Raw genomic sequence first — 22,612 nt, forward strand, 5'->3', positions numbered from 1 at the left:
ACCAGAAAGCAGTTTGGCTAGCATCCTGATCTTGGACTTGCCAGCCTCTAGACCTGTGAGAAATTTCTGTTAAATTACCCAGTCTATGACATTTTGTTACAGCAGTTTGAGTGGCACTAAGATAGGAATGGACCCAAATAATCTTGCATAATTATGACATGTACCTTAAGTTATTCAGGTGTAGTTGGTGTATTTATTCTGTTTCTAGAAAGAGTAGTTTAAAATTATAGGCGAAAGTCATCTGCCATCTGTAAGTAGGAAACTATGCAAGGACTTTTAACTACAGATTTTTATTCTGTATTAATGGCAAATGGCATCCCATTCATATGCCTTTTTATCAGTGTGATGTCAATAATCACATGTTATTCTGAACTTCCAATGTATACAAATTTTGAGGAAAACGATTTTCATCTTCTTAATTTGAGTTTCTTTCTTTCTTTCTTTCTTTCTTTCTTTCTTTTAGTTTATTTGTTTTGGGAGAGAGAGAGCATGAGAGGGGCAGAGAGAGAGAGATGGAGAGAGAGAGAGAGAGAGAGAGGGAAAATCCCAAGCAGGCTCTACACTGTCAGTGTAGAGGGAGATATGGGGCGGGAACTCAAGCCGTGAGCCAAAATCAAGAATCAGATGCTTAACCTACTGAGCCACCCAGGCACCCTTGAGTTTCCTTTTTAATACATTTTTAAATGTACCAGAATAGGAAAATAGAGTCATGATAGAAAGTCATTGTGAAGGGAGTACATTTTCACAAGCATGTCTCATTTGTGGATCGATCGTTTTTCTCCCCATATCATAGGATTTTACACAGATTTAAGGTGGCAAACATTCTATCACAGGCATGGCCTGAGATCCTCAAAGAGCATTCTAGCTTGGTTTTCAGGAAGTATTTCAGAGAAAAGTAGCTTGTTTCTAAAGCTGATTTCTTTCCCTTGAAACGCTTTTTGACATTAGTAAGCGTCTGGGGCCTACGGTCTGTCATGGAGAGAGAAATGGAAAGCAGCTCAAGTAGTTTTTTATGATGCTGTTGTGCAGCAAAAGAAAATACAGCCGTCGTTATGACATTTTTCCAGATAGAGTCTCTGTTGCTCCAGAGTACCTTTATTTTGAATAGATATGTTTCTAAGCAAAAGACAACACAAGTAGAACAAAGTTTCAAGAGCCCACATCCACATAGTTTAGACCGCAGCCCTCAACCTGCAGTGGGTGGGTCCCTGGGTGGCCAGGGGGCCATGGATTGCAAACGATTTTAGCGACAGTAGTCAGATGTTGCCTGCCCTTTTCACTGTGCTGACCTTGACACTGAGGGCATGAAGGCAGTGGCAGGGACCACTGCTGTCGCCTTAGCAGGGACCACTGCTGTCGCCTTAGCAGGGATCAAGGCAATGGGTCGCACCAGCAGCTGCAGGTGGTCCTGCACTTGCTACTAAAACACAAAGAAGTCAGTTTCACTTAAAAGAATGTACTGGGTGAGTCGGTAAAAATGTCCTTGATGAAGCAGATTTTATTAAAGCTCAGCCATAAACTACCCACCTTTTTAATAGGTGGGAAATTGGAAGTACGCACTGCTGCGTCTGAAGTGCTTTTGTTTTCCGGAGGGGAAACTCTGTGATTGAGTTGTGAGCTGGACTGGTTGCTTTTTTTTTTTTTTCCTGGAACACCAGTTTTCGTTTTTATCTGAAAGAATGGCCGACACGCACTGGTTATTCGGATTTAGTATTTGGCCCACATTTTCTCAAAATGAATAATGTTAGCTTGTCACTTGAAGGAAAACAAATTAAGGTACCTGTTGCCTATGGTAAAAATCCAGTCTTTTCAGTAAAAATCAGAATTTTGGGGAACTTGTACCTGTTATTGTATGATTGGTAGCTTCCCAACTTTTAAAGACTTTTCTGAAGAAATTGATGAAGATAGTAAGAAGTTCGACTTTTTTTTTTCCCATAAGGTATGATGACTTGTGTCAACATTTGAAAGAACTACGTAACTCAGTGAACCAGTATTTTCCAAGGGACCAATGGATGATTTACAAAACTAGGAATGGGTGTAAGTTTCATTCAAAGGGCAAGAGAGATTAATGGATTTGAATGTAACAGTATTGAACGTTCGTTAATATTGTTTCAAGTTTGTGTCCTGAATACGTGGTCATTTTTCTTGTGGTTATTGATAAGCTTTAGTGTGACTGAATTTTTTATTTTTCCTTACTCAGGAGACATTCACATCCTTGCTACTCAAGGTGTGGTCTGCAGACCTCAGCCTCACCTCCTTGGCACCTGTACAAAATGCAGAATTTTGGGCCCCACCCCCCCAGACCTTCCAAACCAGAATCTCTGTTTTTGCAGATCCCCAGGGATTCGTCTACACGTTCATGTTTGAGGAGCAGCACTCCTTAAGGATCATGAACTGGTAGAGAAGGCACACCAGCCTGAATTTCTTTAGCTGGGGCTGCTAATTAGCCTTTGTTCTTCCACAGACCTCATACATGATGCTACGATTAAAAAAAAAAAAAAAAATCCTGACTGTTCCTTAAAGACCTCAACTGTGTTGGCTTTGGCTTGAAATGGCGCTGCTGCTGGTTGCATTTGGCCCCTTTCTTTCCTTGGACCTCAGAGGCGCCTTGCTTAAAGGTGCCCATTCATTGCTCTCGTTGCGTGTACAGGACATGACATACACTGTCTCTTCCCTCCCATCACGTGTGCAGTTTCCATGTGGCAGGAGCTGACCTGCGCTCTCATTTGTTTCTTGTACTTTAACTGCCTTTTCCTCACTCTGTCCTGGCTTGTCCTTTAATTGCTCTTCATTGCTCTCAGCTGTGCCAGCTTCTGCCTTTGCTGTGACCTGATAATATTTGGATGTTCCTTCCAATTCAAACATCCATCTGAATACCCAGCGGGTTTCACTTTTACATCACACCATCAATAGAACTCTTCAGTTCAGACTTTCCACTGCCAGTACCTTCTCAACGATCAACAATATACTTGACACAAAACCAAAACAAAGAAATCTTGGACCAGGGCATTTTCAGGTGGCATTGAGTCAGGTGAAGTGTCCTTGGTGCAGAGTTTATTCCATAATATTTCATCATCCAAACACATAGGCTTCCTATAGAGAGCCATCCAGCATCACTTAGATTAGAATCTCCTGGAAACTAGGAAACAGGTGAATGGAGTCTATTCAGGTGGGAAGGGTGTGGGTTAGGAGCATTATGAATAGACCATGTTGTTCTTGTCTCTCTTTGAATTAAGAAATAAGTACAGAACAACTCTACATGTACACTAAAATACCTTACTGATCAGCTCAAAAGAAGTAAATGTGAGGAATGTTGCCATATAAAAGTATTTATACATTGGTCATCTCTTGGAAAGTGTTTTTTGGTAAAAAAAAAAAAAATGTTTACTTATTTTGAGAGAGAGAGAGAGGTTGTGGGGGAGGGGTGGACAAAGAGGGTGACGGAGAATCCCAAGCAGGCTCCATGCTGTTAGCACAGAGCCAAATGCAGGGCTCAAACTCAAACCGTGAGATCATGACCTGAGCTGCAGGCAAGAGTCGGACGCCTAACTGACTGAGCCACTCAGGCATCCCAGGTCTGGAAGCTTTTAAAGGAAAAGGGGGCATTGATTTTTCTGGGATGACTCAAGCAAGTTTTACGAGACAGGGGTCATGTAAAGAGCCTGAAACTTGGAGTTATAGGAAGTAGTTGCTGTGCGACCTTTGAACATTTGCTCTGCTTCTCTGACTTTCAGTTTCTTTGACCATGATACAAGGGGTTTGGAGTTGGTTGGCTTTCTTCTAGGTCTAAAATCTTTGTATAGAGAGCTTATAATTTTCCCCTCGTTATAAAAATACTTCATATTACAGGTGATGTAAAGTTCAGAAAATGTGAAAAAGTGTAAGAAAATAAAGATTGCGTTCTTTTTATCTGCTGTTAATCTTTCTTTTTAACCTCAGGAGTTTTCCATGTGTGCATTTCACTTCCTTTTCTAACAAAAATGAGATCACCTTACAGATACTGCTCCATTTCTTTTCATTTGTATTCTACCACGAGATTTTGTCAGTGCTAGACAGTTTTTCAGCCTTTCAAGAATAGAATTTCAAGACTTTTATTTTACTAGTTCATGGGGTAAACTTTGGAGGCGTCTCTACTCATACCTTAGTCCCCAGTAATCAAAACAAATTTTTTTAGAACACATTTTTTGTTTTATTCGTTCATTCATTCATTCATTCATTCAGATTTTTTTTAGAACACAGTTTTTGTTTTATTCATTGCTCAGCTTTACCTCCACTGCTCAGGCTTCTTTCTTATGGTTCAGTTGTTAGTTTTCCTAAACATAATACATGAGGGGAAGTGTGTGCCCCTAAACTCAGCCTTCTTTTTGCCTGTTTCTCACTGCTTGAGTACCAGTGTTACCACTTGGGGACTGGGCGTTTCAGCTTCATCCAGTCACAGCAGTCCTGGAGGTCTGTGATGTATATGTGTGGCCATGGGTCAGGCGGTATTTGTCAAGCACTTAAAGTAGACCTTTGTGCATGGTAAGAGCTCTGGAGGTGTTTGGCGAATTTATACATGCCTTTATGGAGTTGACTCTTTGTCAAACTCAATGTGAAGCACTTTTTCTCCTTTGACTGGCAAAGTTGTACGATGTAAGAGGGAGCACACGTGATGGCTGGTAAGTCCGGTCTGGGACCCACCTGTTAGGGGGACTCTGTGTCCTTTCTGTAAGATGGGACATGTGTACGTTATATGCCTAATTTGGATTCAGATGTTCGAAGACTCAGCTTGTTTTCAACTTCTGTTCTTATGCTACTGGGCCAGTTGAGAGAGTCAGACGGGGTCTCAGGATGTGTGCCCCCCGGTGTCCCAGCTCTGCTGAAACATACCTTCTATTATCGTCGGCTCAGATTTGTACTGTTTTCCAAATACACTTTGTATTAATGATTTCTGTTTTCTACCCCAGGAATGATTTTTTTTTTCTTTTACCTCCCTATTTCTTACCTGACGCCAGATACTCCCTGGGATCCAACTCAGCTTCCCCTGTCACGGGAAACATTCCTTAGCTGCTCTTTGTCTCAATATCCCCCGTCCCTGAAGGTCTCAGTTGCTACTTTATCACAGGTCATCGAGCTTAGTGGTTAAGGGCCAGACTGCTGGAATTGAAACCTGTCTTTCCAGTAAGTACTGTGTGCCCTTGGGCAAGTCCTTTAACTTCTCTGTGCCCCAGTTTCCTCATCTGTAAAATGGGGATAATAACAGTAGCTAGCTACCTCAGAGGTTTGTTTTAAGGGTTAAATGAATTAACATATGTACACTAATGAGTAAAGTACCTGAGACAGTATAGATGCTAGATTAGGGTTTATTGTTATTGCTGAGGTTGATAACTTACTAAACAAATATTTAGAGTTCCTACTGTGTGAGCAATCTTGTGTAAGAAGCTGGGGGCCAAATGGAGGCTAGGGGAAGGGAAAGACTTCCTCCCTGTTCTCATGGTCCACCCCCACAGGACCAGAGAGTTATCAAAGAATCCTATAAGACTGTCTCATGTTGACACAGTGATATGTGCTGTCTAGAAGCTAGGGGGGCCCTGAGGGAGAGTCCTGAGGGGGAGGGGACCTAGTCACAGAGGTCGAAGGTGTCCTGGGGGAAGTGACCGGTGACCCAAGAGGATTCTGCTGTACACAGGCCCTGGGAGAGCCAGGAGTAGTGTCCATTCCCGAATTGGAAGGAGACCAGGCTAGGTGGTGTGCACAGGTGTGTGATGGGTGATGAGGCTGGAAAGGGGGTCTGGGGCCAGGTCCAGGCTGGGCCTTGCAGACAGACTATTGGACAGATTTTGCTTTTTAAGAGCAATTGGACATCACTGAACTGTTTTCCTGTCTGTTTTTGTTTCTATTTTCATTCTTAATGACAAAATCTGATTTACGTTTTGGAAAGACCATTTTAGTTTCAAAATTAAAAAGGATGGCTGCTGAGGAAAGTTCGCTTTTACTCTCTTTTTACTTGGCCGTTTCATAACTGCTTTCTCTTTTCCTGCTAGATGTAAGTTCCGCATGTAGCTATTTAAGTTAAAATTTATATCAACTAAAGTCCTATGAAATAAAAAGGAACTCAGGTTTTCAGTCACGTCAGCCACTTTTCAAGTGCCCAGTGGTGAAGCTACCAAAGGGGGCAATTCAGGCAAATGCCACAGTAGCGTCTTAAAAACTTCTGTGCTAGGACTTGAGGGTTGTAATATTACAGGTTTTGTTGTTGGGTTTTTGTTTGTTTGTTTGTTTTGTTTTTACTTTTATAGTTCTTCCAGCAAGTAATAATGAAAATGTATATGGAACAGATGTTCTTTGTTCAAGAAACATTTGTTAGAACAAAATAAATTGCTCAAAAGGCTTAATTTTGTGATTGTTCATACAAATGTAATTTTAAGATTTTTTTTTTCCCAAATGAATGAGTGTAATGAAGTTGACTTAAGCCTAAATATACACATTAAAAGGTGACACATTTCTAAAATTATGTTCCCTCCTAAATTATAAGCCCTTGTATTCCCTTGTAATTTTTAAGTTCTGTCTTTAAGTCTCCACTGTAATTGTGACCGAGTAACTATTGTGTCTCTACTGAAAGTAAGTGGTCGTTTGTTATCTCCCTGTTATCCCGTTTTCTGTCCTTGGGGAGAATTACCAGGAATCCTCTGGATAGTTTTTTTTTGCTGTTTATTTCCCTCCGGGCCCATCTTTCAAGAATAAATGTAAGGTACTCTTCTGATCATTATGTTCCAAAATTTATTTTGGAAAAAACGCAGGAACAAATCACATAAACCTAACTGAGCACAATGTCCTGTCTCCACCTTTTGTGTTTTATCTCTGATCTACCATCTGTGAAGGCAAGATACCTGCCTAGGCAAGAAAAACAGTGTACCTTGGATAAAATCCATAGTTCCTTACCTTTTAGTCCATCTGTTTTGTCCACAGCCTGAGGGTATGTCTTATACCATAAAGGAGCTGCTTTTCCCTCTTTTTTCTGTCTCATGAGCTTAACAGACTTAAAATTTTTTTGTTCTAAAATCATTTACTAGTACTTTTATTTAATGACTCATATCTGTCTTGATCGTAGCTTCAAAAGAAACACCATTTTCAGGATTATTTTGGCAGACATTTTTTTTCTTGAAATCCAACTGAAGCAAGATCTAATTAAAAATATATATTTTTGTATCTAGGAGATTGAGAATGAAAAACACATGAATCTTCAAAATGGAAAGTTCTTTGCCAATATTCATTTTAGTTTAGATTATGCCTTTAGATCATGCCTTGGTGTGTGTGTGTGTGTATGTGTGTGTGTGTGTGTGTGTGTGTGTGTGTGTGACAGAGAGAGAGAGAGAGAGAGAGAGAGATCACTTGCTCTATTCACCAGGGTCCAATCACAAAAAGGCCATACTTGGTAATTTAATTAGGAGAATTTAGTATAAGAAACAAGTTGGAAAGGTGTTGGGAGGACTGGACTGAAAGCCAGACTGGATAGTGTGGCAATGAGGCCGCCACATGAAGGGGAGCTGGAAGGAACTGCCACCCTCTGGAGGGCAGGAGGGGCAAAGGGAGAAGGTGGTGCAGCCAGAGCCCAGATGATTAACAGCTTGCTTTAGTCTGGTGCATTTGTCACAGCTAAAGAACCAATATGGGTATAGCCTTTTTGACTAGAGTCCTTGCTCTGTTTGCATCTCCTTAGTTTTTCCCTGATGTCCTTTTCTGTTTGCTGTTCCCGTATCCCATCCAGGAGCACCACATTACGTTTCGTTGTCCCATCTCTGTAGCTTCCTCGTGGCTGTGTTTCTCAGACTTCCTTGGTTTTGATGCCTCTGACAGTTTTGAGGAGTGCTAGTCATGTATTTTGTGGAATGTCCTGCAATTGCGGTTTGTCCGACGGTTTTCTCACGAGTAGAGTGGGAACGTTCACTTTGGGGAGGCAGACCACTGAGCTAGTGTTTTCAGCGTTCTTCGCTGTAGAGATAGTCTTTTTTTGTACTTTTCCATCCTGTACTCTTTGAAAGCCCAGCCCACACTTACAGAGTAGAGTATGTTCTACTTTGAAGGTGGTTCATCCACATAAATTATGCCGAATTCTGTACTGGAGATTGGTCTGTTCTTATTTATACAGTCATTTATTTATATCAATTTGAACTCATTCATATTTATTTTATGCTTTATATCCAAAAATATGTTATTTGTACTTTTGCTCAAATTGTTCCAGCTTTGGCCATTGGGAGTTGGGGCCTGTGTCCCTTTGACACACCCCCCATCACTCCGTGTGTGTGTGTGTGTGTGTGTGTTTGTGTAACACTTCCTTCACTTTCTGGTACTACAAGAGGATTCAGACTTTCAGGCTCATCTTGTCCTATTTTTCCCCCTAAACATTTACTAATATTCTTAATACTATAAACTAGTGAGTATAACCCAGTCTACTTTTCCACTTGAAAATTAGAAGTGGACTTGCATAAATGTTTGCGCCTAAATTCTCTGCGCATCTAGCAAAGGGAGTAAAGTACTCATCACATCGCTCACATCCCCATATCACTGTGTGGAGTATTTTTCAGGCATTTCCCTTCGTCCAGTGAAGTGCTCAGGAACCAGGTCATTACTCTGAATGAAGCTGGCCATTTGTGTATTTAAGCAGAGTCAACTCTTCCATTGCTTCATTGATCATTTTACCTCGGGAATGATTTAGGCACAGAATCTGGGAGACGTGTGTCCTCTCCTATGGTCAGAGAGGCATACTGGTTGGTACTACCAACTTGATTGATAAATTCATCCCTGTTCAGCATCTGGTCATCAGTTGTGCAGATTCAAAACCCTCTTATGGTATTTGATGAATCAGGAATTTGGAAAAAGCTTGGCCGGGCAGGTGTGGCTCAGGGTCTGTCATGTGGTTGCAGTCAGATGGTGGCTGGAGTTGCAGCAGCATGGAGTGGGGCATCTGCTCCACTGGCCAGGTATCCTGCTCCCATGGAGGGACCTCTGCCTGTGGTCTGTATGTTTGCATGGGATAGTTTGGACATACGGCATGATAGCCTCAGAGTAGACTGCGTACATGGGGGCTGAAGGCTTTAAGAGGAAACACACTGGTGATTTCAAAATAATTGATCAGTGTTTTCTATTGTTTGGGTCTACCATAATGTATTGTATTTATTCAGTTGTTTATTAACAGAAATTTTAGGTTCTTCGCATATTTTTTTGCTGTTATAAATAATGCTGCAATAAAGAAATATCTCTGTATGCATATCCTTATACGCTTATGTGAAAACTTCTAGCAGATGAATTATTAAACTCGGAATGGCAGGAGTGGCGATTCTGTACATTTTGAATTTAGGTAGATTAATCTAAGTGACCTTTTGGAAAGGAACATACGTTTTTATGAAGATAGTGGGGAAAGTGCCTGTCTCTTTTTACATCCTTGCCAACTACATCCTTGTAGTTACTAATCTTTTTTAATGATTCTCAATTTCATTGGCTAAGAAAGGGACTCTGATTTATAGTTCTTTGATTTTTAATGAAGGTGAATGTCGTATTTTTATTAGCTGTTTCTCTTTTTTGCCTAGACTAGTTTATTACTTTTGGTATTTTAAAACCGTGGGTTATCTTTTCCTACTTGGTTTTTATGCACTCATTATCTATCATCGACATTAACCTTCTGTTGTGTGTTGAAAATGTGTTTTATCCTAGTTCCCCCACTCCAGTTTTTCTTGTGGTCGATGTTCTTTTTCTTTGGCATTACAGACATTTCTTATTTTTATGGATCAAATACGTTAACTTTTCCATTCTAGTTTTTGGAGTTTGTGCCATCCTTGTGATGGTGTTCACCACCCTAAAATGATGAACATTTTGCCCATGGTTTTCTTCTAGTGATTTCTCATTAAACCTTTAAATATTTACTCCATCAGTCATTTTATTTTGTTAGAAGGCAAGAGATAGAAATCCAGTTTACTAAACATGCTCCTGAAGATCTTTTCTCAATTGCTTTTCTTAAGAAACCACAGTAAGTCAGATTACATAAAGAAAAGCCACAAAAATGTAGTTTGCTAACTGAAGATAAACAACAGTTAAATAAGCCATCAGACCAAGAAGAGAGCGTTGATATTTAATAATTCTGTCATCACTGGTGAGCATGATCCTTGTGTGGGTGTAAACAGAAGCCCTCATGGCAGGAAGCTGCATCTGAGGAGTTGCCCTCCAGCCTTTTGAAGAGCAGCCCCTGCTTTGTTTTGAGGTGTTTTCTGTTCCTGAAAACCTTGTTCATTAGGTGCTTACCTCTCAAGATTCCGTGAGGGCGTACAGGTCATGGAGTGAAGGTTGCCGTCCGAGCTAAATCTCTATTGAAACCATCGCTTTTTACTACTGAAATAGCCACCAAATGCACCAAATGACTGTTTTACCCTTGACCTTTAACTTCAGAGAGAAATGGTCTGTGAGAGCAATTGGTGAGATCTTAGAGAAGTGATTTGCTGGATATTCTTCCCTTTGAAGTGCTTGGTACTTTTTGAAACAAAAATAAACGGACAAGTTTTTCTTTTTATTGTATCTCTGTGAGATGATGGCTTTTAGCCAAACCATGGTGATCATTTCACAATATATGTCAATCAAACCATCGTCCTATGTGTCTTAAACTTATACCGTGATGTATGTCAGTTATTTCTCAAACTGAAAAAAAATTAAATGAACATAATAGGAAGGGACACTTGAGAATTCAGCTCTCTGGAGGCCTTGCAGCATCCCAGGAAAAATTTTAACTATGGAGGATATGCTCAGGTGAGTTTCTGATCCCCTTTCTGCTTTGCCTGCAGAAGTAAGGCTCCAGGGGTGGTGTTTCCAGTTCTTTTTATGATAACAGGCCTAATAGTTATTCCACTGGCCTGTGTTCAGCCAAGAATTTTTTTTTTTCTTTTTCAAGTTTTTATTTAAATTCCACTTAGTTAACATACAGTTTAATATTAGTTTCAGGTGTAGAATGTAGTGATTCATCACTTATATATAACACCCAGTGCTCATCACAGGTGCCCTCCCTAATCCCCATCACCCATTTAACCCATCCCTCCCCCCCCACCTCGCTTCCGACAACCCATAGTTTGTTCTTTATAGTTAAGAGCCTGTTTTATGGATTGCCTTTCTTTTTCTTCTATGTTCATCTGTAGGGTTTCTTAAATTCCATATATGAGTAAAATCATTATGGTATTTGTCTTTCTCTGACTTATTTTCCTTAGCATAATACTCTCTAGCTCCATCCAAGTTGTTGCAAACCTTTTTATGGTCGAGTAATATTCTACTGTGTGTGTGTATATGTGTGTATGTATATGCTGCTGTAAACATTGGGACCATGTGTCCTTTCAAATCAGTGTTTTCGTATCCTTTTGGTAAATGCCTCATAGAGCAATTGCTGGATCATAGGGTAGTTCTATTTTTAACTTTTTGCGGAACCTCCATACTATGTTCCAGAGTCAGCCAAGAATCTCTTCTTTTTGTTGTTTTTTGTCTTAATGGTTGTTCATTCTTTGAGAGAGAGGCAGAGTCAGCATGGATGGTGGAGGGGCAGAGAAAGAGGGAGACACAAAATCTAAAACAGGCTCCAGGCTCCAAGCTGTCAGCACAGAGCCCAATGCGGAGCTTGAACCCATGAGCCATGAGATCATGATGTGAGCCAAAGTCGGTCGCTCAACTGACTGAGCCACCTAGGCACCCCAAGAATTTTAATACATTTACATATACGGAGTAATATTCCTTAAGAGGGGAGGGTATAGGAGATGGGGTCAGGAGTGATCCAAATAAAGGTAGGATCAATTGTCAGAGAGAAGTAGATTCTTAGGTATTTTAGGTTTATCAGGCACCATAGAAAATATTCCATCCCAATGTGGGACTATAGATGATGTGGCTTCCTTGGTATCACAAAACTTCAAATGTAATGCACATCCTTATTTGAAAATAAAGGCATGAGAGTTATTGCTCTTTTTGTGATTAGGGCCACAATTTTGCCATACTTATATCTTTAATTGAAAACAGTTATGATTTTAATGATTTCCTCATGGTTTATGGCAAAGTACTAACATTGTTTCTGTTTTCTTAAGCAAGCCTTTTAATTTGATATTTTATTTTAATCTGCCCTAAAAAGATTATTTTTCAATGATCATCACCAGCCCTATTGGCTATTAATATGAGCTTTCTTTGAGACTTTTCTAAAAATGCTTGCTTAATGAGGATAGATATGTCATTGAAAATCAGGGAATTGTTGAAATGACTATTTGCTTAAGTATTAAAGATGCCGAAAGCTCTTTTCTGGACTACTAATTCTAGTTAAGGGGAGAATCTCATTGTTTTATCAGCCCAAGAGACTAGTTCAACCAAATGTGAAATTTGTTTATTCAACATAATTGTTTTGAACTGCACATTCTTTTATCAGTAGCGCCTAACAGATTTATGTTAGACTGGGGGCATTGTCTTCTCCATCTTTCATATACATACTATGAGACCTGAATGTTATAAGATATCTATTTGCTATTTTCTTTCTTTCTCACCTAGGAAAAGGTTAGATGCCCAGAGCCCCGGAGTGACAAATGGTAGCATTTAAGAGAGCCAGTATTTAAAATAGTAATAATTAAAGGATTTCTATTTTGTGTCCTACTACACTGCTCTACCTCCTTCTGACTTTATTTCTCTCTCTCTCTCTTTTTTAAAGATACTAGAAAAAGAACCTAAATCTTCCAAAGAAGAGTGTGTGGTTTTTCATTGTGAATATACTTCCCCTTACTCACAACAAGAATCTACTTTGATAAAGTCTGTTAAACTAAGCCTGCTCTTGATTTCCCCTGCTTACTAAATATGAGAAGTATTTGCCATTTAAAAAAATGTAACAGATTCATAGCACGATTTCTGACAAATTAGAAGCAAGTACTGTTTGAAATGGTGGCATACATTCAGCAATTCTGTTAATCAGTATTGTAAAAAAATGTGTTGATGATGGAGTTTTAGAAGGTCAAACAAAATTTCTGTGATATGTCTTCAAAGATTGTTTTTGTGGACTCCTGTCTTAATACCTCTCACTTTAAAATTGATATTTCCCCCTTTATGTTTGTGGAAAGTGCTGTACTGGTATCCATGGAGCAGATTTATTTATTTATTAATTTATTTATATTTATGTTTAAATTTATGTTTATATTTATATTATTTATATTTATTTATTTAAATCCACAGTACTAGGAATGTCTCTGAGGGACAGTGCTGTGGCTTATGATCTTAGCTTGCTTGTAATAGAGTGTTCCTAGAAGTGCTTTAGCAGCTGGGTTTGAGCAGGGAGTAGTAACAAGTTGTGCCTCATATGCGTGGATCTTTGTAGATCCAAAGGAACCACAATAGTGTCCCCTCTGTTGGGTTGTCATTAGTCTTCCAATTGGTCCTTCTAGTTACTCTTCGAAGCAGTGGTTTGATAGCAAATGGTTTTGTCCACCAAAACCGTAGGGATTTTTTGGGTTTTGTTGTGTGTGTGTGTGTGTGTGTGTGTGTGTGTGTGTGTGTGTGTGGTTCAATAAATTGCTAGTTATTCCTGAAAGCTTCATAAAATGACTGTTCTATTTCTCTTTTGTTCTAGCACCTGCTCCTCATTCTGTCCTTGTAGTCGTGCACCTATACTAGCTATAAGATGATAAATATTACTATAATGATTTCTGCGACTCTTAATTGAGACCTATTAATGAGATAATAAAAATATCACTATTTCCATAAGTGCCAAAATTGACCTAATTGTGAGGATAAAGGGCATTCTACTTAAGACAGTTATCATATTAGATGTCCCCTGATACAGTAAAGGCAAGCATTAATATTTCTTAAACTGAATTTGATGAGCTTGACAATTGGTAAGAGAGACAGAAATATAAAAGGTATATTTCTGGAACATATCATAAATCAGAAATAAAGTTTTGAAGTCATTCTTTAAAGAAGCTGTGCATGCTTATATATCTTATATGCTATGAATTATGTTCTAAATATATTACATTTGTATTATGTTATATGAAGTTAGAACAATCTGTGAAGGATCTAGCTACTGTGTAATTTATGGTATATTTCCCATAAATAAAGATATATGCAAGTTGATCTCACTTTATCTACCTCAAGTTGTGAAGGTGGTCTCAAACTTGAAGTTTCTCTAATGTTTTTGGCAGGAGCAAATATAAATCCTATCTGGAGGAAAACACTTTCATCCTAGGCTTTAAAAACTCCTGAAAATCTTTAACATCAATAAACAGAACACAGTTAAAAACAACCAGGCACACGGAGGAAAATGGCACCGTGAGCAAAAGCCAGCAGGAATACCACACAGCAGAAGCAGACAAGCAGTGACTTCAGATGGTAGTGTTATCAGACACAGGTTATAAAAGCCTTGACTATTTTTGAAGAAAATATGGAAGAAATAATATTGAATTGGAAGAAGGGTAATTTCTTGTCATCTTTCTTTTTGTGATATATATCAGATAATGTCTTCTGGACTGTCTTCCAGCTTACTAATTCTGTTTTTCACTGTGTCCCTTTTGATGTGAAGCCTCATCACTGAATTAATTTATTTTTTTATTTCTAGACATTTTATAAACATTTTATTTTTTAGTGTTTATTCATTTTTGAGAGACAGAGAATGAGTGAAAGAAAGAGTGTGAGTGGGGCTGGGGCAGAGAGAGAGAGAGACACAGAATCCAAAGCAGACTCTAAGCTCTGAGCTGTCAGCACAGAGCCTGATGCAGGGCTTAAACCCATGAACCATGAGATCATGACCTGAGCTAATGTCAGATGCTCAGCCGATGAGCCACCCAGGTGCCCCTATTTCTAGAAATTTTATTTGTTTTTTTAAAGACTTTCTAGGTCACTTTTTGTAGTTTAATATTTTCCTGTTAATATTATCCATTTTTTCCTTTTATTTTGAATACTATCTGAAGAGGTGGCAATTTTCTAGAACGGATGAAAGACACCAATCCTCAGATTTAAGTAGCACATTGAATCTTAAGCAGAATAAATTATATATATATATATATATATATATATATATATATATATATAGTCAACAAATGACAGAATAACATTGCAGAATGCAAAAGTAAAAGTAAGCATTTTTTTTTAAAGTAAGCATATTTAAAGGTATTAAAAAAAGACCTATTTCCTTCAAAAGTACAATAGACTGACAGCTGAATTCTCAATAGCAATGATTAAAAGCATAAGATAGTGTAATGACATCTTCCCTGTGCTGAAAGAAAATAATTGCCAAATTGCAATTATATATCCAGAAAAGAAATGCCTTTCAAGAATGAAAACAAAATAAAGACATGTATAAACTAACAAATACTGAAAGAATCTGCCATCAGGAAAATTCCAAAAGATATATTTTAGGTAGAAGAAAATGGGTTCTAGACGACTCCAGATGAAAGGTGCAAAGGAAAATGCATTAAAATGCATAAAGTCATAAATATTTGGATAAATCTAAATGAACTTATAAAACAACAATGACTTAAGGGGTTTAAAAATTAGAATAAAAGTAATATTAAAAGAGAAAAAAGTCTATAAAGCTATAACCTAAGTGTCTATATCTTTAACTTATTAAAAGAAAAACAGAGTAAAATTAAACCTAGGATACAAAAGGAAAGAAAAAAATAAAGACAAGACCAAAAATCAGTAAAACAAAAAATAAACATATCAAAGAGAAGATTGACAAAGCAAAAAGTAGAGTCTTTAAAATAGAGTATTATTTCTGGTGAGCCTAATTAAGCCAAGAAAGAAAGAAGGCACATTATATCAGGGAGGAACGAAGGATCACAAATACAAAATGTACAAACACTGGAAAAATAACAAAGGGCTACTATAAATCACTTTATACTAATGTATTTGAAAATGTAGGTGAAGTGAAAAATTCCAAGAAGAAATACAACTTACCAAAACCGACTCAAGAAAAAATTAGAGCATCTAGATAATTCTATAAACCCATGAAGGGATTGAACCAGAAATTAATAAGCTTACTACACAGATCTTTCTAGGCCCACAGAGCTTTACCAGTGAGTTCTACTAAACCTCTAAAGAAAAACTAACTCCAATCTTATACATCTTTATTGTGTTGTTTTTTTTGTTTTTTAAATGAAGTTGGCATAGCTTTTCCTTTAAGGTCTTTTTGTCATTGGTGTTCTGGAATTTGAAAATCATGTAAGTATGAGCCTTCTTTGATACATCATTTTGGATATTTGACATTAGGACTTTTGGATTTGAGGATTTGCACAAATCTTGAATCCCACTGAGAATACTAATTATATGTTTGTTTTTAATATTTTTCTCTCTTCCTCTCCCTTTTTTTTCCTTTGTGTTGATATTACACTTTTTGTTTATCTTATATTGTAGGCTTACCTCAGATGAGTGGTGAATCATGGCTGTTGACTGATATTTAAGAATGAGGGAGGGGTGCCTGGGTGGCTCAGTTGGTTAAGCGTCGGACTTCGGCTCAGGTCATGATTTCACAGTCTGTGAGTTCAAGCCCGGTGTCGGGCTCTGTGCTGTCAGTTCAGAGCCTGGAGCCTGCTTCGGATTCTGTGTCTCCCTGTCTCTCTGCCCCTACCCCACTCACTCTCTGTCTCTCAAAATATGAATAAACATTAAAAAAATTTAAAAAAGAAAGAATGAGGGATATTTAAGAATGAGGTTGAATGCAACGCCTTGGTGATTCAGTCCGTTAAGCATCTGACTCTTGATTTTAGCTCACGTCATGATCTCCCGGTTCATGGGTTCGAGCCCCACATCAGGCCCTGCGCTGGTGGTGCTGAGCCTGCTTGGGATCTTGGGATTCCTTCCCTTTCTCTCTCTGCCCCTCCTCTGCTAGCTCTCACTGTCTCTAAAAAAAAAAAAAAAAAAAAAAAAAAAAAAAGAGGTTGAATGGAATCAGAATTTGTTGATTGGAGTTTGCTTAGAGTATGTAGGCAGGGAGGAGTTGCCTTTTATGCTGAAAGATCCCTAAAATGTCAAAATGGGAAAACTTTACTCTGGGTCACTAATACCCATCTACTAGCCCCCTTAGTTCTTCTGCATATGGGTTCACTGTGGAAACTTTGGAAAATAAAGGTAAGTACCAAGAAGGAAAAAAAAATCACATATGAGCCCATCAGGCAGATGTAAGACTATTTATAAAAAATATACATGTATAGCAGAAAATTAGGACTATACTGCCATTTTATTTTATAATTTATAGTTTATAGTCAATAATGTGTCTTTCCCCATGCTATTAAATTTCTTCTATGTCATCATTATTGGCTGTATAGTATTCAATTACATAAGTATTTCATATTTAGACATTTTCAATTGCTGGAGATTGCGTATGTGTCTATTTTTTTTCTTGTAAGTAATGCTACATGTAAATATTTGTAATAAATATTTATAGATAATTTTTTATCTTAAAGAAACTGCAAGAAGTGTAATTTTTGAGTCAAACAATATGAATATTTTAAGGTGTTTCAGAATTTTTCTATAGCTTCTTATTCCCACAGCATTTGAATCAGCCCAAGCATACTTTGTCACATGTGCAAATGTGGATCTGAAGTATTCTTTAATATGCAGATTGGTGTTTATATGGGTCCCTTTTTCATTAGCATGGTTTGGAGAGCTGTTGTATGGATATACCTAAAATTACTGCTACCACCATCCCCGACAAAATACTACTTTGCCTTTTTTCTGTTTCGGTTGCATCCTTTGGATAGGGTTCTTTTTAACCACTGCATGGTCTTCAACAACTGTTGAAAACAGATTACTGCAGAATTAGTAACAACAACAAAAAAGAAATAAGAAGAAGAAGAAGAAGAAGAAGAAGAAGAAGAAGAAGAAGAAGAAGAAGAAGAAAGTGTTAATATAGTAATTTATGGCATTTCTTTTAACAGCATATAAAAAAGAATACCCTGTAGTTGGCTTAACCATTGGTTATATTGTGGCTGTGTAAGAATCTATAGGGGGCTCTTAGTGAGTTGTTCCTAGTAGGAATGGTCATTTATTGAGCACCTCTGTGCCCCCTCGTCACCAATCCGGACACTTTCTGTACATTATGCTCAAAGCTTGTGCCAACTTTGTAAGGTAGGTATTATCAGCATTAGAAATGTTTCTAATGTTTAAAACATTAGAAATGTTTTAAAAATGAGGTTTAGTTAGGATATGAAGCATTCCCTTATCACACATTTTGTGGTTGTCTAGAAGTCACTGGAATGTAAGCTCTATGTAAGCACTGAAATCATTTTGTTCACTGGTGTATTCCCAGCATTAGTTCAGTCTTGACATGTAGGCTCTGAAGAAATGTTTGTTGAATGCTGACAAAAATGAATTGAGAGAGGTGGGATTTGAACCCTAGCCATTCTGAACCTGAAACTCTACCAGGAAGAAGCCAGCTTCTTCAGAGGTTTAATATTTTACTCAGAGATTGAGTTTGGTTTGCCCCAAAGTGATAGACTTGTTCAGTGCTTGGTGTCTTTTTTCCTCATTTTCATTTGATCATTTATATAAATTACATAAAATATCACTGCCAGTTGGGAAAACCTTCAATTAAGTCAAACATAACTAAAATGGTAGAGAGGGTATAAGAGGCCAAGCAAAAGTGAGAACTCTTTCCTTAAAAAGTTCTTTAATCCACTCAAGCAGTTGTTCTAACGTGTACTTTAAACTTTGTAATACTTAAAAGTTCTTCAAGAGTACAGCATTTCCTTTGAACCTCCCTTTGAATCTCCTGTGGAAGTTTCTGAGTATCTAATCCTCATCTTCTGGGGAAAAAAAAAGAAATCCCTGCAGACTCAGCGCTGTGTCGATCTGAGTTTTTACAGAGTTGTTTTCAGAAGGCATGCAGCTTTGGCCAGAGGCCAGAGGAGTGATAGGCAGTGTGGTCAGCTAATTCATCTTCATCGGATAGGCGTTTATATGACACCTGTCACATTTGAATACCAAATCCGGCAATATACCATTTCCTAAAAAAATGTTTTCGTGTCTACGTAATGTAGACATCCTTTATATAAAGCAGATACAAAGGTACTTAAACTGGCTGACTTTGTGAAGTCATATGAAGAAAAGGGGGAGGATTATGGTTTCCCCCAAATTATGTTTAATGAAGTCACAACTTGCTGATTTTCAGCTCAACAGTTATTTGTCGAATGTCTGCTATGTGCTAGGCACCATGCTAGACATGGAAAATAGAGAAATAAGTAAATCACCCCCCCCCCCGGAACTCACAGTCTGGTCAGCGACATGGATCTCATAGAACATGGTGAGAGCCGTAGTGGTTGGGATGAGGAAAGACGGAGGAGGACAGAGCGTCTCCTGAGAAAGGAGAGGCAGGTAAGACCAAGCGCTGAAATCATTTCACTCTTGGACTCATACCAGAGCTTTCCATAATGTTGCCAAAGACTCTTTTTAGAATTTGTAAATCCAGGGACACCTGGGTGGCTCAGTCGGTTAAGTGTCCGACTCTTGGTTTCTACTCAGGTCATGATCTCACAGTTGGTAAGTTTGAGCCTTGCCTTGAGCTCCGCGCTGATAGCGCAGATTGGGGTTCTCTCTCTCCCCTCCTCTGTTTGCCCCTCCCCCCGCTTGCTCTCACTGTCTCTCTCTCAAAAGAGATAAACTTAAAAAAAAAAAAAGAATTTGTAAATCCAGTCATGTCAGTTTCATATTTTAATGCCCCAGCAGCTCCCTGCTGCCTGCTCCCAAGGCACAGCCCTCTTTCAGGCACTCCCGTGTCCCCCTATTGCCCCACTGCCTACAGCCTGACTGCCTAAATTCGGATCTTGCCCCTGCCACTGGTCAGCAATCTGCAGCTCCATTTTCTTAAACCGGGTTAATCTCAGTAATCTGTGTCATAATGTGAAGATTAAACGATTTGATGCAAAACTCTGAGCAAAGTGCCTAGCACGTAGTACTGTAGAAGCCATGCTTATTGTTACCACTCTCCTTCTTTCTCCCAGACCGTGGTGGTTTTCTGTACCTCCCTGCCTTTGCACAAAGTGCCATTGCACGGATTGTCGCTACCCCGTGATTTAATTCTTAGGCTGCTTCTCACCATTTCCTGTCTTTGTCATTAACAAATTCTAAAGTCATCACCCTGATTGGGTGGTAAACTCTGAGATTAGGGATTTCACCACAAATTCTTTTTTTGTTTTATTTTTGGACCCCTCCCTCCTCCTCAGAATCTAAGTACAGTGCATATTGCAGACACTCAAACATTTGTATATTGACTGAAGGGGAAATCCCTTTGTCTCCAGATCTGTCTTTGTGAAGTTCTTTTAATCACCATTCTTTCCTTTTTTTCTCTCCACTGTGCTATTAGCATGTTAACATTTTTAAAAATGTTTTATTTATTTCTGAGAGAGACAGACAGCATGAATGGGGGAGGAGTAGAGAGAGAGGGAGACCTAGAATCTGAAGCAGGCTCCAGACTCTGAGCTGTCAGAACAGAGCCCGACACAGGGCTTGAACTCATGAACCATGAGATCATGACTTGAGCCGAAGTCAGACTCTTAACCTACTGAGCCACCCAGGTGCTCCAGCATGTTAAAAGTTTTTTACATATATCTGCTGTAGCTCCATTGTAATCATTTATTTTCATGCCCTCCGCACCCCCCCCCCCCCCCCAGCTTCATTTCTCTGTCAGGGTGTGAGTTGCTTTCATTTGTCTCTCTGGCCTTTAGCAAAGGGTCTGTGTACAGTAGGCACTCATATTTAAATGAATGCTCAATAAAGAATAATACATGTTGTATTAATACGTTTTAGGGAATCTGTGAGAAAAAAAAAATTGAGTGATTTCTTTATATCTATTTCTTTTGGTTCATTAAATGTCCAAGAAAGGCCAAACGATTTAGGTACTCTAAACAAGCAGGAAACACCCAAATCAATAGTCTTCTAACGTAGAGGCAAAATATTCTGCCAATTTACTTGTATGTCTGGTGGCTCTATGTGGTCTAAGGTAAAATGTCTCATCTTTAGTTTCTACAAGAGTATCAAAATATGAAAACTACCTAAATTGTTATAGAGGTAAAAAATGAATAGTGGATGTTGACATTGCTGTTTTAATCTACTTTGAGAAGAAATTAAAATTGAATTAGATTTCACAGCTCTGAAATTTCCTACTAAAAACTATCCTGAGTGGGAGTTGGGTAACACAGTAGTAGGTGATGTAAGTTTCATCTTTTATAGGCGTGATTATAGATGAGAATTGATTGTTCCTCTTGTCATACTTCTGTTTCATTTCCATACTCTGCATTATCTTATAAAAGTTAAATCTAGGGGTGCGTGGGTGGCTTGGTCGGTTAAGCATCCGACTTCAGCTCAGGTCATGATCTCACGGTCCGTGAGTTCGAGCCCCGCGTCGGGCTCTGTGCTGACAGCTCAGAGCCTGGAGCCTGTTTCAGATTCTGTGTCTCCCTCTCTCTCTGCTCCTCCCCTGTTCCTGCTCTGTCTCTCTCTGTCTCAAAAATAAAATAAACGTTAAAAAATTAAAAAAAAAAATAAAAGTTAAATCTAAGTAACATTTTTTTAGCAATGAAGAGGTAATAAAAAAAAAAAAAAATCATCATGCCCCTGCTGCAGTTTAATGAGAGGAGAGACCTATATATACTGGGTGTGTTTTAAACGCATGCTTATGATTTAAAAGACATTTTTTCCCAATGTTTATTTATTTATTTTGAGAGAGAGACACAGAGCATGAGCCGGGGAAGGGCAGAGAGAGAGGGAGACACAGAATCCGAAGCAGGCTCCAGGCCCTGAGCTGTCAGCACAGAGCCCAGTGCGGGGCTTGAACTCTCAAACCGTGAGATCATGACCTGAGCCAAAGTCGGATGCTTGACCCACTGAGCCACCCAGGGTACCCCCGCGTGCTTATGATTTAAATGCTTGCTTACCACCAAATCTTCCCATAGTTTTCATCAAGGTGAGACTTAATTGTAACAGAACTGTTGGCAAGTTCTTTTTTATATTTGGGAAGGACAGTACAGTTGTGGGTAATACAGCTCCATGACTGAATTTCTTACAGCAGTGAGGGAGTATGTCTTTTAAGGGAATACATTTCTGAATGTAAACAAGTTCTCTCACTGTGATTTGTATTTGTTGGTATAAACTTAACTCTGATTACTAGTGCAAGTACTTGGACTTTTGGGCCATCTTGCTTCCAAGGAGTATTTTCTGCCGATTTCAGGTTTCTCCCTTTGGTTTCACCTCCATTCCAAACTGTCCCACTTCAGAGCACTCAGACTCTGAAATTGCTTTCAGGCTCGTAACTTCCATCCCTCCTCCTTCCTTGCTCCCTCCCTGTTCCCACTTCCACATGCACCGGATCCCCTGTCTTCTCCCAGTTCTCGAACCTCCATGTGCACATGGTCTCAACCCTGTTCAGCCTTTGCAGCCACCTTTTGACTTTTATCAGCTTTTCTGCTCTGTTTCCCCTGCTTCCCATCCCCCATGCCATGTTATCGTTTTGTCCCATCTCCCTATTCCCAGCCCTGGAATTCCAGGCCACTTGGGTCCATTATAATCCACGTATTGGGGTTCATCTGGGCTCCCAGAGCTTGAAGGTCTTTATGCTTTTGTTGACTCTGTCTCCCTTGTTACCACATATTTG

General features: G+C 38.9%; 1 protein-coding gene across 1 annotated transcript in view; it reads left to right on the plus strand.

Moving 5' to 3' along the window:
• The window catches only part of ENPP1 (ectonucleotide pyrophosphatase/phosphodiesterase 1), a 70,110-nt gene that overhangs the window by 5,220 nt on the left and 42,278 nt on the right, over positions 1–22,612 (plus strand). The window lies entirely within an intron of this gene.

The sequence above is a fragment of the Panthera leo genome, chromosome B2, assembly GCF_018350215.1.
Source record: "Panthera leo isolate Ple1 chromosome B2, P.leo_Ple1_pat1.1, whole genome shotgun sequence".
Classification (NCBI taxonomy): Eukaryota; Metazoa; Chordata; class Mammalia; order Carnivora; family Felidae; genus Panthera; species Panthera leo.